Source organism: Aythya ferina, assembly GCF_964211825.1.
Source record: "Aythya ferina genome assembly, chromosome: 12".
NCBI classification, from domain to species: Eukaryota; Metazoa; Chordata; class Aves; order Anseriformes; family Anatidae; genus Aythya; species Aythya ferina.
In genome coordinates, this window is record NC_140308.1 from 3,806,363 (window position 1) to 3,824,772 (window position 18,410).

General features: G+C 36.1%; 1 long non-coding RNA gene across 3 annotated transcripts in view; it reads right to left on the bottom strand.

Annotated features, from left to right (window-relative positions):
• The window catches only part of LOC311443197, a 61,368-nt gene that overhangs the window by 31,015 nt on the left and 11,943 nt on the right, over positions 1 to 18,410 (bottom strand). Inside the window, exon 2 of one of the 3 annotated variants that reach the window (XR_014697121.1) lies at positions 265 to 322. The exons of the other annotated variants lie outside the window; for them this stretch is intronic. This is a non-coding gene — a long non-coding RNA (uncharacterized lncRNA). The remainder of the gene's footprint in view (positions 1 to 264; positions 323 to 18,410) is intronic. 3 annotated transcript variants of the gene reach the window in all.

Here is an 18,410-nt window from a genome sequence, read left to right on the forward strand (position 1 = left end):
AGTAGCATCTCATTAATAACAACTTGTCTGTGATTTGGCACTGATGTGACTTTGGCAGCTGTTGCTGTTACCAAGCAAATGATATAATAGAAATATTAGAAAAATGTTACCCAGAAAACATCCCCTGGAAGTAAGTGTTGCTCCTTCAGGCAATGCAGCAAATTAATGCCCAGAACACTATGGTGCCACCAGCACTAAATAAAATATTTCAGAGGAAAAGTTTGTGTGAATAGCAGAAACTTAACAAGCGAAAAAAATACCTACCTACTTAAAATACAAGGCACTCAATAGGAAAACATCACTGAATTTGAAGGTTTTGGTCCTTAAAAAAAAACAACACCACAACATCTTTAATCTTTTGATGAAAGCTTTATTCTTATGTAAGCATAAAAGCCCTGGAAAACCCTGGGGAGCTGACTATAGGAAATGTTTAATAATTTTGCAATGTAGAATATTCTTAAATTGATTAGTTTGCTAAAATCACAGTGCTGAACACAATGTTGTGTCAATTGAAAGCAAGTTTGTAATGTTAACTTTGAACTTTTCCTAACCAAAAATAGTCTTGACACAGGTCACCTTATAAACACTGAATATTTTCTTCAGAAAAGATTTATCGGGTTTCAGCACTATATTGCAGTTATAATTCTTTCAGTCTGGCCATATGCATACACACTGGGAAACTGATCTGCCTATAAATTGTTAGTTGTTTCTACTCCCCCAGGTAGGAGGCAGCAGTGGCAGTACTAAGGCAGCAGGGTTTTTATCCTGAACTCATTCACAGTGTCTTGAATTCAATTCATTCTGTGTCTCCTACAGTGAGGACTTACTGTGTGGTAAGTAGATGAGAAGCCCTTAGGCTGGGCTGACCATTCTGCCTCGGCTATCATGGATGTGGAGTGCTGATTTTCCTTTATAAACAGCTGAGATTCAGCCATAGGTACCCAACAAATCCAATTCCAGCAATAATCTAACATTTCAAGTAATCTAATTTCAAAAAATATGAAATTGAGTTTGGAAGTTACAATTCATTTATGTGATCCTCCTCCATATGCTTACTCAAAGAAGTTCAGCTTTTTTACCTGTTAAAACCTATGAAAGCAACCACAGATTTATTTACATGCGTTCCCATGCATGCTACAGTTAAACTAAAACATGATTTGGGACCTTGAAAGAGAAGAGAAGACAGTGACATAGAGGAAGTTTGCAGCTAAAGAGTGGGATTTAATTTCCTAATTTTTCCCCTTGCATGCAGAAAAGAAAGGAATACATTGATGTAAAATGCGTACAAAAAAAGTAGATTTAAACTGGCAGGGTAGAACTACACAGCCAAATGAAATCTCATCATTACTTGAACGTGAAGCTCTAAACATCTGTACAGAGCAATCTGATGCTTCTCACTAGCAGACAGGAGGAATATGGATACAATAAGGCTTGATAATCCACAGGGGCTAAATCATTTGAAAGGCTTTCCCATTCCCTGAGGCAATAAGTGTTGTTGTTTCAGTTCAGTTCAAAAATTATTGGTGGCATAAATAAGGCATTGGAGTGCTTAGGTGAGGGCAGATGGAAAATTCCATCATGTCTGAGGGGAGGCAGGATAAAAGGAAAACTGCTTCCATCTTAAAGCTGGAAAAGTTTAACAGCTAGACAGGAAAAAAAAAAAAAAAAAAAATCCAACAGCTTTTAAAATAAGAAAACCAGTTTGTATTTGCTCATTCAGAGCTCTCCTAAGAGAGCTATTTTTTTTTAAAGAGCTGCCTTTCTTCAAGGGATATGTGGGGATATTGTCACAGAATTAGGAAGCATAAATTTGCTTCATCAGTTCTGTCTCATGTTGCTTCCTCCAGCATTCAAAGTCACACAGTATTCAGCACTCCGGTTCTTTATAAACAAACCTCCCTTCAACAAGGCCTGAAAAGTTGGAAGGTGGGAGGCAAAGAAAGTAAGTTGATATATCAACATGAAGGAAATAGCATTTTGAAAAAGGGAGGAAAAAGCCAAACTACTTTCAGAGTCAAGCATTGGGAACATTAAAGCATCAGGGACCAAACCTCAATTACAAGGCTTCATACAAATCTGAATCAGAGGAAAAGCTTTCATTAGAATCTGAGTGACATCCACATCCTGGGAGATACATCCCTCAGAAAAGGTCTCCAGTGCTCACAGGAGTTATATCAAGTAGAGACGTTGTTTTCCTTAAAACTGGAGGAGTTACTTGCAGCAGAGGAGTCAAGGGTAAATATTAATCCAAGTTTGCTTCTTATTTGTGCAATATAGCCTTTACCTACATTCACTGCCAGGTCTGCAACACAATATAGACTATTTAGGGATGCATAAAAGTGAATAAACCACCACTTCCTAGCCTTGTCGAGTCTGTAGAAGTGAGCTAGTGGGTAAAATTTCACAGACTTTTCAAATGGTTAACAAAATGGTTAAGGATGATGAGCAGACTATGTTGGAATACGAATACGGCATTTGTAACTGTACGTTTCAGATGTTGTCATGAGAGTCAGGAGTATTTGTATAAGTAAACAGCTTTAAAAAGTCATTAATATGAAGTTAATCTGGGAATAAAAACAACCCCACTTACATTCCTCATTATAATTCTGAGTTGAAAAATCCCAATCTGAAGTTAAAACTCTCAATATTGAGCTTCCATGCACTCATCTGCTTCACGTATGTCAGATTTGATATTGATTTAGTAGAATAACCTTTATTTCAACCAAAAAAAAAAGCAGCAAAAACAGTCCCTTTACAACCCTGAAACAATAAATACGCAGCATCAAAGACAAAAACCTCTACTCTGAGTCTTGTCTGAGACAATAACCTGGGACTGAATACCTAATGAATACTAGCTTGCTCTAGGAAAGAAATACAAAACAAATAAATACAGGAGAATGCTATCTACAGAAAATAAATCTGGGATAAACCTATATATCATTTGCAAATAGCACAAATCAGGAGAAGAAACATTATGAAACAGATGCAAATATATGAACATCTGAGTGATAAAAGAGCCTTCAAAGTAGTTTCTTGTGCCTCAATGAAGCTGAATGCTGGTAGAGACAAGCCCTCATTTGGGAAATGAGCAACTTTTCACTTAAGCAAATAAACAAAAAAACAGCCAAGATACTGCACTGAGGTAAGAAAATAGTTTTCTTATTCCCCTTACTATGCACTGATGATGTCTCTGAAGTGTAAAGCTTGGAGAATTTCAGTGAGCTGGGTTTTATCTCCCTAACTACTGACACTGCAAATTTCTTTTAAAAAACTCTCTGAGAAGCTTCTTTGGAAAATCAGAAAGTGGAAGCCATTTGTGCTTTGAAATGCACATTTTTATCTTTGGTGGAAGACCAGTAGCTTGACAAGCAAGACCTCACATTCACTACGCACTCTTCCTCTCGAGACAAAGAGTACATTGCAAACACAGTTTGGGAATATTGCAGCTGAATCACAGTTAGCCCTTTTAAATTAACCTTTTGCAATGACTTTAGAGTTTAACTACTATATTTATATAACATTCTTACTGGGATTTCTGAATTTAATCTCAGTTTCATCAAGAAATGGAAAAATCTTTCCATTCTTTTTAAGGGACCTCATAATCCAAAACACAAAACAGAGTCCTATATACATGAAAAGTCAGGAAAGGGGATTCTTATGCTCAGGTGATGGAATAAAGCATTTAACTGTGCTTGGAAATAAACTGGTAGTGGAACATCACATCATTCTACTACTAAATGATAATGCAAAAAGAAAGTGTTTACAAGCAAGTCCTCCAATTTAAAATCAGTAGTACAATATGTACTAACCTGGCAATGAACTCTGATATTTATGGGTAGTTGCTTTGTAAAAAAAAAAAAAAAAAAAAAAAAAAAAATCAAAGCGTATTTACATCGATCGTGGGTGCTGTATGGGGAACACAATTCATTTCAAAAGATAACAGCAGCAAACAGATTGAAAGAAGAATTTTAGTCTGCTCCACTGTAAAAAGAACAAATAACCACAACTAGCAGAGTAATGCAAGAATATATTTGCAAATGCCTTTATGATAAAGTATTGCATATTAATTCTCTCTCTTCTTACATTTGTAATATCTGTTAAAGTATTTTCTAACAGATACTGGTTTGTCTGTAAATATTTATGAACCCCGAAGCTACAAGAATGATATTTCATTTGAAAATATGTTCTAGAAATGCACTTTTCAACTCTCACTTTCCTTAAAAAAGACTCAGCAAGCTAGCCAAAATGCAAAACAAGGACCTTTTGAATCCAGCAACAAATCACAGAGGAAACTGACACCCCAAATGAGTAGTTTGGCCAAAATTCATAGCTTGGAATTCATCTGCAAATGTTATTAATTAGAAATACCAATTAATACTTCTAGATTTTCCCTTCCTTGGGAATGAGAACATGGAAGATTTGTAAGATAAGTGACTAAATTTATAATTAATTATCCAATATGATCTTTACTTGTCTTGCTCTAACACAGATAAAGTGCCTAAGAATCCGTTTAGAGAATACATTGCTTTAACCCTCCCACTGACTGAAGAAAGATGCACATGAACAGCTAGAGTAGAGCTGAGGAGACAGTTTACACAATTACGGCAGCTTGACCTGAAATGACCATGAACACACTGGTCCCAGGATCTAGAAATGTAATTTTAAAGTCAAGTATTAAGGTTCCCAAAGCTCATTTCCCTCCTTCATAAACTAGCATTAGAGATCCTCTGAGCACAACAGATTTGCTCAAGTTCACATTCAAGTATTATTTTTCCATTCAGTGTTAATTCAGCCGTTCTCCCAGCATACAATAGTCTACCTGCCACTGCTGCTACTAAAGCAAATACTGGCAAAATGGACTACCACATATATGTTTAGAGAGTCACTACATCTTTGTTTCTAACAGATGGTCATCGGAATCACATTGTATAATTCTTGGACACCTAAAATCTGTCAAAAACCCTCATGCAGGTAGATTCCAACCACCAGGCCCCAGCAGCTCAGCTCCAGTAAGAGAACTGTAGACTCAGGTGTCCAGGATAAAGTTGGAAAGCCTTGAGCCAGTAACTCAAGTACAATCTACACATTCTGTGCTCAAACTTCAGCTTTACATCTGAGTCACTGGCCTGTAATCCACAGATCAAGTTCTACTATACGCAATGCACAGACTACTTCTTCGTAGTAAAACATATATATATGTATATATAAACACACACACACAAATATATTCCTATAGAAAATTGATCTTGTGCTTATGCATTAAGACTACGTTGTCTGGTTTAAAACAAACACATTTTAACTTGGGTAATCTTGATTTGGCAACCTGTGCATCATCTAATACTTCAAATAGCCTGAAGAGTCGGTTCAAATGCTGTACACTAAAGAGAGATGAATCTGTGTGGTGTCTCAAGAGATTTTTTTAAATGACTAGAAAAACACATGCAAGTCAAGAAAAGTGAACAGAGATGGATGCTACACAAGAATAGGGAACTACTCAGTAAAACAATCCCATAGCAAGGCTACTAGCAGTCCTGCTAAATTAGTGCTGGAAAGCGTTCAGCTTTCTGAAGCGGAGAGTAAGCAACAGCCCAGAGGAAAATAATAAACCTTTTATATATTTTACTCACTAAAAAAAAATCTGAGAAGCAACTGATTGATAGTAGGAGCCAAGGATTTCCTCTGTCTTGTGTTCCATATTTTGGTATTTGCTTTTAACTCTCCAGAAAGATCACACATTATTCTGCCTCCTGTTGTTCATTACTGTTAGGAAACACATGGCATGCATACAAGCAAAGTACTGTGCATTAATTTAAAACTCTGCTCCACAACCAGACTTGTAAAAAACATGATTTTGAATGAATTAAAAACAAAACAAAACAAAACAAAACAAACAAAAAAAAAAAAACACAACACAAAAGAGCAAAGTTTGGAAGACCTAATATATATCCAATAGTTATATTTTTTTTCTTGTCAAGTTGGTATTACACATCAAAATTAGTCAGGTATGTGACATTCCTTGCTCTTACAAACCCTAAAAACCTGTCAAGTTCACTCCCAGCTGGGCTGTTTCCCATATCCTAATTGGAAAAGGGGAACTTTTTCCTGAAAGGTTCTGAGTGAATGTAAGATACTCTTATTCTGACTTTAAGGTACCATACTTTGATAAACAAGAAATCTGACTAATAGTAGCAAAGTAGCTTCATGGGAGATGACTGTTCTGCTTTAAGACAACAAAGGTTACTGTGGTCGATATAGAAAATACTGAGTTTATCATCCCATCTGCACTGATACATCAACTTGTGTAACACTCTACTAGTACCCATTTAAATATCTTCCTTATTAAGCCCTACACATAAATATACCACCCATACAACCTGTTCTTCATCCAAAGCCACATCTCTGGGTTACAAACTTTCAGTAATTCAGCTAAGATTTGACATTCTCATTACTGGATACAAGTTTTTGTATCATCTTTGATGCCTCTTCCCACAAGCCTTTTAAATGATGTTAAGATGTCCTAAAGAGGGATGAGGAGTGAGTATACACAAGCAAAAAGAAACAGCAACAACAAAAAATGAGCTCTGGATTTCTGCAAATAAGGGATGAGTTGAATTTCTTTTCCCATCATAAAGTCTCCTGATGATGGTATAAGCAAGGTACTTTTCCAGCCACTAAGAGGAATATTTCACCAAGTCAGTTTTCTGCTGTTACAGCTGATGGGACAGGTTTTGTAGTTATTATTGAAGTAAAATATTGCTTCAGATGCTTTAACCATTTGCAGACACTGTCCTACCCACAAAGACCAATGAAAGCACAAGCACTCTCCAGTTGCACACTGGTCATGCAGCAGCTTGTCCTTTATTATCACAAAAGTGCTTTGCCCCCCTAGTGTGGATGTTTTTGATTAAATGGCATTTCCTAACTAAGCACTTTCTCACTCGATTGTGGCAGCTTTTCAGTGCTGCTACATCTGTGGAATGTTTTCAAGTTATTCTCTTAAGTAAACATAAGACTATAAAATGTAAATGTAAACATAACAGTTCTCTAACAGTAAAAGCATAATTTGAATAAATAGGGAAGTTAATGAAACACCATTACATGTAAGAGACTATCATCTCCCTCTATGCACTAAGCAATGAACTTGCGACTGCAAATTCAAAAGTAGAAGAATCTATTCAGCTCAATCTTTTGATTTTTATATAAGTCACAAAACATTTGTTTCTATACATTAGCCATTCAAACTACCTTGTAATTTTCTTATTGCTATTAGCATTTCAGTCGTGACTTACCAATCTGAGAGCAGGCAGGAAGTGAACCATTTATCTGTAAACTAACTATCAGTGCAGCAGAAAGAAGCAGGCACTAATCTGAACTGCAAAATGCAACAAAAAAAGCAAAATATTTTTTCAGGTGAACAGTTAAGAGGTTCTTCAGTACTGTCAGTCAAATTACCAGACACTGACACTCTTCCAAGAATGTAAAACAATGAAGAAACAGTGTGTGACCTCCTTATCAAAAAGGAACCCATGTATACATCCTTTATTTTTCTTCATAAACCATCATTTCAATTTCATTATGTGTTGGAATCAACACTTTTCAGTGCAACACTTCATATACATACAAGAACATCAACAGAACCTGGAGTCAAGATTACTTTTGGACCTTTCTCCTTTAACACAGAAAAATTCCATGTTCTCAACTATACTTTCAAGCCTTTAGCTCTAGTCATGTAATTACAAACAGTGGAAAAGTGATACCTACAAACCCATACAACATTATAAATTCTCACTAATTTTGGTCTTCTTCAGGCCTAAATTCTGTCTCATCTGTGGTTTTGATCTCATTTTGCTACAAAACTCCAGAGGTCTGTGTTATATTGTTTTGATTCTGCTTAAAATACAAAGTGGTAGAAACCTACTATGTCATAGAGGCTTTGGGGACAATTTGGGAAAAATTCCCACAACCCAGAAAAAACAGATACTTCCAGTTAGACAAAGCAGTTTGAGTCTGTAAATAAAATTAGACATGAAGTAATAAATATAGCAATTTATGCAACTGTTTTGATAGCTTTGATCAGTGATAGATTTGAAGAGAGGTAAGTATTATCAAATGTTTGTGTTTTTTTTTTTTTTTCTTGCTTTAAGTGTAACTGTGATTATCAATTAAAGAAGAGATTATATTGTCAACAAAAGACAACCGAGTCTTTCAAACGGCAGTTTGCATATGTTTACCTAGAGTGCTTAAGAATCTGAGACTAGATTTTCCTCATTTGGGTGCTTTATTGTTAAACCAGAATGTAAATTCTAATATGTACTTACCATTTCTTTTGTTGTTTTTTCTCTCACTTTAATTTCAAGACAGAACCATTCTCTACTCCTTCCTGAGATTGTATTTATTTTTCTGGAAATTCCTTTTGATAAGTCCCTCTTCCCTTTAAGGGCAGACATACATGCACACATAAGAAAACCTCAGAAAGGAAAATGTATTGTGCTGCCTGAAGTCATCTGTCACATAACCATAAAACGTATTGCTCTAAGAGGCAATAAATGCAGCTTTGCTCTCTGTAGTAACAGTGAAGAATAACTGGGAGCTATAAAAAAGTGGAATCTTTTGCTACTTCATTCTCTTTGCAGCCTTGATACATTAAGACAAATTTAAAGATTCTGCTTTATTACAAAATTCTCAAACATGAAATATTTAGCATTTATAACACAGAAAAGCCCTTATCGTACTAAAAGGTAGAGGAACAAATCAAAGCCAAGAATGACCACTTTCTGTCTGCACTGAGAAACAAGTCTTTCCAAAACAAGAGAGCCTGTCCTTCTGCTACCTGAGAAGTTCAAATGCTCATGCAGGGTGTTCACCTGCTGTCAGGAACTTCCCATTCAAAGTATTTGTAAACTACTTCCACCTGCTCTGAGAATTTTTAGGAATCATCTCTTACTCAGAAAAGCGAAAGTTAATGTGTATTCTGTAGACTACCTTTCTCAAGTCTATATTAGGAATTAAGACCAAACAAAATACAGTTAACTGACAGTATAATAAAAAATGAGCAGAGGATGACTTAATTAATCGATGGGTTGCGTAACACAATGGTCACAAATCATCAGTCACACAATACAATTAAAAGCAAAAAAAATAAAATAAAATAAACTACATGCATTTGCCTGATTAAGTTTGGCTGGGAATAGAAACATTAAATTCACATTATGATTTGACCTTATCTCACCTTTCTTAATGTTTTCAGCAAGTTCCATCATTTTAGGGGGGAATTCAAAAAATGTTGTCTTAACTGGTGTTTTAAAAAAATGTGTTACACTTCAGAAAATTCACTTAACAAGTTAAATCATACTACTTCTTGAGAATTCATCTGTTATTGTATGGTTTTGCTTAATTGTCCTACTGTTTCTCATGAGAAACTTAATTAAACAACAGTGGTAAGCTGGCAGGGGTATACAAACTAATGACCAACTGACTTTTTGATGCCATACAGATGCCATTAGTTCTAAGAAATGTAGTTGTCACCATAAGAAATGGCTTATTTCTTCATAAACTTCTGCCAATTGGTCATGAACACTGTACCAGCACAAGTGATACTTATATTTCCCTCTGGGCAGCTTTTGTGACTGAATACTCTCCTAAAGATGCACATCCAAAGTTAAGAAATTTCATGGTCTTCAAGTATCACTTCGGCCAGTTAGACTCATTTCCCTGCAGTCACTACGTACAGCTGAGATCCTGCAGACAACAAACACATATCCCGAGCTTGGGTGAGCCATTCTAATGTCATACTGTTTAGAAAGGTTTTCAAAAACCACAGGCTCAAACAACCACAACTTGCTGTTGGCTTTCAGACACGGCCATAAGGAAGCAAGGATATAATCTCTTCAATAAGATGTACAAGGACTGACTGCAAAAGGGGGCCGTTGTGCATTAATTATAAACAGCACCTCTCAGTTTCAGAGTAAAAGGAATAGCTTTCTCTCGAACAGTTCTTAAAGTTGGTTTAGTGGAGACAAACTGAAGCCAATGCAGTCTGGCTTTTGGACTTCTCACTCGTTGGAAAGCAAGAAAATTTGTAAGGTTTGTAGCTAGATTTTCCATATGAATACAATTACGGTAACAGTAGTTCCTCTTCTCATGCTTAGGTGGAAAAAAGGTTTTTTTGTTTTTGTTTTTTTTTTCCTCCCTCTAGCTTAGTACCTCTTTTTCTACCCATCATACCTTTTGCTGTGAGATTACTATCCTCTGGGGGAGGAAATTATAACTCTCTTGGTCTGGTACTAAAACACTCGATGTGAATTGAACACAAGACATCTCTTACAATAGGTATAGCACTTTCTACAAAATTAGAGCAATCGTGAGGAAAGCCTTTTATAATTCACTTGGCTTCACTTCCCTAGTGCTCTCAGGAATATTATTTTTGTTTTTTTATTCTCTTGAACATTATGATCATTGAGACAACTGTTCTCCAAAACTCTTTATAACAGCCCCTTTGGAGAAAGGCTTCATGAACATCGCAGATTATGCCAAATCAAGGGATAGTTTATTCCCCCAAATTCCAAACCTCCATAATAAACTTAACTGCACCTGAATTTCAAACACTTGCTCAACATTCAATTTTACAGCCTCATGGGACTTAAACTGGCAATAGAAAAAACAATTTTATGACTGGAGCAGATCTGGCTTAAAAAAATTTCACTTTTCCTAAGACAGGTTGGCTACATTTCCCCTGGAAAATCTTGTGATTTGTTTGAATTGACTTTCCATGATGCATCACCTCTCTTGGAAGGGGTCCTGACCCAAATCCTAGCAGAGTAACCATCATTTACTGCCATTTCATTGTACCCTGGTGATGTAATTGTTCACAAAAGTATAAGGTGCTAAGCCAAAGAACTGAAGAACGAACAGCTCACGGTCACTGAAACAGATTCAAAAAACATTTCTGGATATATGAGCATCCTTTGACTCAAAAGCAAATCATTGCTTAACTTTGACTTTTTGAAAACAAAGAGAAAGGAAAAAACAATCCTCATTTTTCACTTGGCGCTGGTTTTCTTTTTTTAAAAATGTTCCCTTGGTTATGCTTTCCTCCTGCAAGTCATGCAATGGAGCTTGTATTTTCATGCAGCCACGTTTCAGCCGAACTTACAGTCAGTGATAAAACCACCTACACCACTTCGTATTTTCCCTTCGCTGACACTAACAGAGAGTGCTTTGCCAGTCAGAAGTGATTCTACATCGGTATGATCTTGTTTCAGCCAAACACCAAGGAAAAGCACATACATTATTTTTATCCAAAGCACACATTGGAAAATAAAAGAATTGGAAATTCAGCCAATGAATACAGTAGCGAATGACTTCACAGTGCAGCATCAGTAGTATTTTCACTCAATGTTCCCCGTCCTTTGTTTTGCAAATAATAAAAAGAGCTTTGCAGAAATAACATGAAATAATAAAAAATGACTTTTTACTATCATTTTCTACGCTATATTTGGCTTCATCATATCTGAGAAAACCTAATCATCTTATTGAAACAGTATCAATACATTCTCCTCTAAAACCTCTCACCAAACTGAGATTGAAAGTAAACCTTGAAGTGTTAAAGCTGGTTTGGTCCCTACCACACCTAGCCATGTAGGAGCTGTTCCCTTGCTGTGATTAGCACTGCATTAACAGCTGGAATTACAGCAAGCACAGAGAGAAGCTTTGGCAATCATAGGCAAAAGGGGCACAGGGGAATTCTGACTTCACCTAGTCTGGCTTTCCTTCCCAGTGCTTAATATCTTATTGTCACATGTACTTAATTCACTGCAGACATACTAAATGTTCACTGGCAACGATTGTGACAAACCTGGCAATCTATGTTTAAAGGTTTAACCTGATGACATAGCAAGATATGAGCTCATCCTTTTTATTAAATCAAGAATAAGACATTCCGCAGGCTTAAAAAAAAATATATCAAAAGATATGGTTTAGTATAAGTTTGGGGTTCAGTAATTTTAAAATATGAAGTAGTTTTTAACACCATGATAAAATGTTCACAATGGGCTGTTAGAAATGCAAAAGTTTCCAAAATGCAGGTAAGACTGAAGCAAAAAAAAGCAATGGCTTTCTGACACTGATGCCAAAGTGATTTGCAAAGTGTTCTTATCTCCTATTACTGGTTGTTCCAACCACCCTTTACATCTTTTCAGTCTAGCCTTGCCTGAGTTGTACCACATGCCTTGCTTTATGCTTTCAACCTCATTCTGGTTACCAATGTCACTTGATCTCTTCCTGCTTGACTTTTTTTTCCCTTGCATACCTTGCTTTGATCTTTGCTCTTGTATACATCTAAAATGTGAATTCCATGCAAAAATATCCATGCAAAAATATTAGAAACACCTAAGAAGCCTGTTTAAGAGTACAATATGTTTTTTGTTTTTGTTTTTTCCTAGTCAAAGCCACCAAAAACATCAATTGTGAAATCAATTTTCATCACAATTCACTCAAGGGACACTATGAGTTTCCTATAAAACTAAAATTTCAGGTATTTTGAGTCAAGAGGAATATTAGATTTCAGCACTGTATAGTATAAAAATTAACACACTTGGAAAAATTCAAGATATTCTCTTCCAGAAACGAAGTGTTTTGACATTTATTTAAATGACTCCTTTCAACTTTTCTTTCACAATTAAGTTTCAGTGAAGTTGGTATGTACTTGTGGAAAGTTTCCTTTTTAGCAGAACTGTTTTCTCATGAGGATATATTTTGTTGAAAGAGTCTCATGTAGTGATAGCTACACTGTAGATGCACTTCCCCTCTCCTCCCCAAGCTACCTGCTCAGATTTCCAGCTCTGAAACAGCTATTGCTTGTTTTTATAACTCAAAAGCCTCCAGATCTCACTGAGGATCCTAAAGGCCATGCCAATAAATACACTACCATTTAATAATCATTTAAGATTAAGTCAGTGAGATACGTATGAAATCGGTACAAAAGTGATGCTTTTACAAGGATGCATATTAAGAGCTGACATAAAGTTAGACTATGATGGCGAAAAAACAAGTATTACGCAGACAGAGAACAATGAGCTCTTTTCCCCAAAGTAACAGCGAATGTAAAACTGGCTAAAATATCTATATTTATACTTTTCTAAAACAAAATGTCTCCAGTTTCATCTTTATATTAAAAAAAAAAAAAAAAAAGGTGTGTGGGGGTTAAAGTTGGAACTGCTTGTTCTGCTTGTTCAAGCTTAAATATTTGAGCATTTGCAACACTCAAAAGTACTTAACTAGAAGGATTGTTTTTAAAAACCTCCAAGCAAGTTCAGAGCTTTCACGTTTGTAGAAGAATAGCTTATAGACAATATGCTGTCTTCATTATGCTTTGTTGATAAATGCCACAGGTACAATTCAGAAGAGAGCTAGCCATTTGCTTTAACAAAAGAATATAATAGGAGTACAATATACATGAACAAAGAGCCAGAGGCACTAAGTTGCTTCCTCCATTGGCCATTCTGCAAGCAGAACATCTTCATTTGCAGATCAACACCATCTCTTAAGCCAATAGAAAAATGCCTGTGGATAAATGCATCTATCACATCACATAAATATCACATTGTCTGCAGCGTGCTATGGTGTCTCTGCGCTCCCAAATGCCAACATATAATAAATAGAAAACGTTTTTACAGGAACTAATGCCTGTCACAGCAAGAAAGATTTCACAGTAGATTTTTTTTTTCCCCATACAATTGTATACAGCAGCATTTTATATTGTTATGAAGATGTAGTTAATTGGAAGAGTCGTACCTCCCTTCAGCCGTGGTATTAAGTCACTCTCAAAATTTGTCCCTAGCTATAGAAACCAGCTTTGTAAATTGTTGTATGCTCCATTTTCCCATTCCTCCAAAACCCTACAGGGAGCAAAAAAACAAACCGCAGTGAAACATGAAATATTAGCCAAAATATGAATTATGGCAGCTCTTTTTATATCCCTAGTTTCTTGGCTACAATTGTAACCTGAAGTCAGTGTCTTGATCTCTCTACAATGGGATTGGTTTGATAAGTTTATGACAATTTGTGCTGCTACAACTGATAGGATTTTGCTCTGTACCACAGTTTCTGTAGTTTCAGTACTACAAATCATGATATGTCGTTTATAAAAGCGATAGAAAAATAAAGTAGCAATTTGGAAATTTTGTTAGGTTTTGCTTCAAGTATTTTGCAATGTCCCAGAGTTTCTTCCCTCCTGTTTTATATTTCCAGTTGCAACTCTACCATTATTCTAAAATTATTTTATAGCAGCACATCCTTACAGTTGTCTTTTATAGCATTTGGATTGCCTCTCGTCTGTCACACACCGCATAACAGACTTTTACTCCCCTATGTGCATCTAATAGTCTGGAAAGGATATGGAAAGAGTGGTGGAGATTTGATATCAACTTACACATATCTTTGATCTCAAGCAGCACATGGCCTCTTTCCTACCTTTGGACAAGGATGAAGTCAGAATCTCTGTCCCTTCAACATAATAATTCAGGACTTCATTATGATCAAACTCTTAAGAGCTGAAAAAATTCCCTGAAAAAGGGAGGAGCACCATAGGAAAGAACTGAAGTAATGAACATTTCTGTCACTCACCTTACAAACTCATATTTCTTCCACATATTAGATGCTGCCTTGCTCTTCTCCTCAAACACAAGTGACAGATTGTATTAGATGCATGAATTACATGGATTATATTTATGTCACCAGCAAATTAGCTGTTAAATTTAGTTTGTGTGATGTTATTGACAGCTCCCTGATTTAAGAACCTTTTTACTTTTTAGTCTTTTTTTTCCTCCACTTCTTCTTTCCTCTTTTGTCAAGATCTCTGCCACATTTTTGGAAGCACCCAGTAAACAGTGCAAATGTAAGACACAAACTTAAGTACAGCGAGATTAAGTTACTCTTTATAGGGTGGGGAAAAGACTGCTTATAAATGAATTCATAAATGAAGTAAATATTATATAAGCATACGAGCCAATAAATGCACCTCTACTGGTAGATAAAAGTTGTAGCAAACTTATTTGTTCTTGTCCTTTTTTTTTTTTTTTTTTTTTTTTTTTTTTTTTTGTATCCCTAGAAAGATCTTCTGTTCCAAACAGAATTCAGGTAACTTCTGATATTTTTAAGGAATTGTGGAGATTTGAGCTTTATGGCTGGCCCCTCAAATTGACTTTTTTTGAGGTTTTTGACTTTTTTTTTTGAGGTTTCTAGACCTCAGGAAACAATTCCTTTACTATGAAACCATTTCTACGCATCATGGGCAGCCAAAAAGTTACAGCATGGCTCATTCATGAACTACAGCTGCAAAGTTCTGCCCCACTGAGTACATGCAAATCTCAGCAGGATGCATGAGCTTCAGCATAATGAGGTATGATCTAGTTTGAAGCCCCAGGTAAAAGATACATACTCATCATCACTTATGATTAAACACCACAAGGGCAATAAATCTTTTTTGGGAAAAACTTTTTTTTTTTTTTTTGTATAACACTTTCCAATTCATTGCGGTCCATAAAATACTTTAAGAAGAACAAGGCAAAGAAAGTCCCACCCAAAATTACAGAAAAACTGTCACCATCTCTGCCCATTTAAATGACACTGTTAAACCTCAAGTTGTCTTTTTAATAAGTTATCAGGAAGAATACAAGCTCTCACCTGAAAGAGCAGGCAATGCCAGATGTGCTGTAATAACCAGTGTGTTGAAGTTTGAAATTCGCAGTTTGCAGTAACACATTGTTTGAAAATACACAGATTCAGCTCACTGCGCATCACAGCATTCTCATGCCAAATCCTCAGATCACCTCCTCAAATTAGTTGTAGAGGAATCCCCAGGAAGTTATTAGGATCCACAAAGCCTGATGATGCCATTACATTTACGAACTAATGGAGTTTCTACACATACAAAATTATAACCAAAAGACCACTCTGAAGATGAATAGTTTCTCCTGGGGTTCATTTTGTCAAAATTCTTAAGTATTTGGCCACAATAAATTCAAGCAATTGACAAGCAGATGTTCCATGCAGCTCTTTCCTTACATGCACAGAAATATTTATCCTTTCAGGATTGGTTTCTGAATTATTGCATAAACTTAAGGCAACTGGGATCTACAAGTTTGAAGAATAAACAAATGTTTTGATGTCTTGGTTGAACTCCGGATCCAATATGCAGAAATAATGTCAAGCTACTTCACATGAGGCATAGTACCAGAAATAACCACATGTTGAAAAGTTCAGTATTAGTGTTTCTGAGCAACAAGGGATGTCAACTGGTCATTTGACCTATGGACGAGGTCAAATTTATGCTGCCTGTAGTTTATCTAGGTAGGGAAATTCCATGGCACAGCTTGGCAAGAAAAAAAAAAAAGGAATTCCCTTAGTAAGGCAACTCACCAGAACTGAAATTTTACCTACAGGATCATGAGGATGTATCTGTGATCCAGGACTCTTTTATAAGGAAGAGCAAAAATACATTATGGAGCAGTTAACTAGAATAAACACTGGAGGTTGAAAAGGAGTCTGTTTAAAAGCTTTTAAATGGACGTATGAAAAAAACTTGCTCTGGAGGTTTGCTCAAGAAGTATTATACAAGGTTCCTTAAATGTGTTTTAGCATGAAATAAGTGCAATAATGTTTTAAATCTAAATAGCCCAAGTACTATTGTTTTGTCAATGCTTCCACAGATATGCATTCTGTGGACTCAGTAGCATGTGGCATATTTGGCTGCCTAACAAGTCACCTGAACACCCTTTAAGCTTTTATGATACTTTTTAATTAGGACTTCTGTCTAAACTCTGAACCAGACAACAGACAGTTTTGTGCCTGCCTAGAAAAACAGGGGGAAAACGAGCGCTAATGAAGACTCTCCCCTCATTTAGCTTCCTGATATACAAACATGCTTCACAGCATAAATAGAAAGCCACACACTGTAGTAACATCACAAAGAATCATTGGCATCTAACCCCCGCTGCATGCACACAAGAAAGTCTCATACTAATGATATGTGTGCCTTTCAAGGTTCTGGATTTTTTTAGGGCTAGTCAGATTTTGTTTAGAAGCCAGCTCCCTAGCAGAATTAAACTATATTTGACAGAGAGCCAACTAAAATCATCAAAACAGAGGTATACATAGACTTCTTTTTAAACTCAAATTTCCAGATTGACTCTAATCTTCTTACAGTAGAGGTTTATATGAAGGTTAAAAATAAAGCATATATAAATACCTCTTCTGAGCCAGACTCAAGTTCTCGTTCCCCATTTACGTGAACATAAATTCCAAGGGGACCTACCTACCAGGGGGATGAGAAGGGAAGCTTTGAAGACTTTGGTCCCAACACTTAATCTTAAGCACCTCGAATTGCAAAGGAAAGACAGAAAAAGAGAAAAATTGAAATTCTTTTCTCGTATGCCTACGTGGTTTTTTTTGGGGGGGGGCAGAAACAAGCTGCTTGCAAGAAAGTATTTCAATTTGCTTAATACATTCCTAAGAGTCTTCCTCTCCCACCCCATGCCTCCCCCCTAATTCAGGCCCTGTTACAAATTCTCATCTTTTAGGATTTAAAAAGTAAGTTTTAATCCTGGCTCTGCCAATAATCTTCTGGATGACCTTGAGGAAATCGCTTAGCCTCAGTTCTTTCAGCCTCACTGTAAAGCTGGATTAATTCTTATTCACTCACAGTGGTGTAAAGTAAATGATTGTCAAGCAGTATTCTGAAGCACTACAACATGCAAAAGATAAGCAAGACATACACTAAGCTTTGCATGAACTTTGCAAAGATAAGCTTAGAAACAACTGTCTCTGAGGTTTGAAGGGAAGCTATCAATATTCTTATTCAAAAAGGTTTTCATCTTGCATCCCAAATGAATCCCACCTGAAACTCAAGTTTTTATTAAAAGCGTTCAAGACAGTAAGCACATCCTTGATTAGCGTTAATAGGATAGGAAAAACACACAAGTAATTACCTTTTTTCTTATATTTTTTCTTTCCATGACATAAGGCTCTGTACTTAAGTATATATATGCTTTGCTTCAATAGCATCCAAAATCTTGCTGAAACATTGAAATGACTCCATTTTGCAAGACAGCAAAATGCAAAGCCAGACCACCATCTTATTGTGCCTGTAACATGGCTAGACAGCAAACAGTGCAAGATGATGGCAAAAATGCCTACTAATAGCCATTATCCTCCATTTCAAAATTTAAATTAATGGTTACTGGCTAGTCACACATTCGTTTTTACAAAACATTTCTATTAAATGCAAAGCTGTGTTACCTAGTGTTCCCAATAATGATTTTAATTAAACTGTCAGCTTTTTGAAGCCAGAGTTATCTAAAGACTGTTCTTGCTGGTCTCTTATTACAGCTAGATTTTGTTTTCATTAGTCTCCT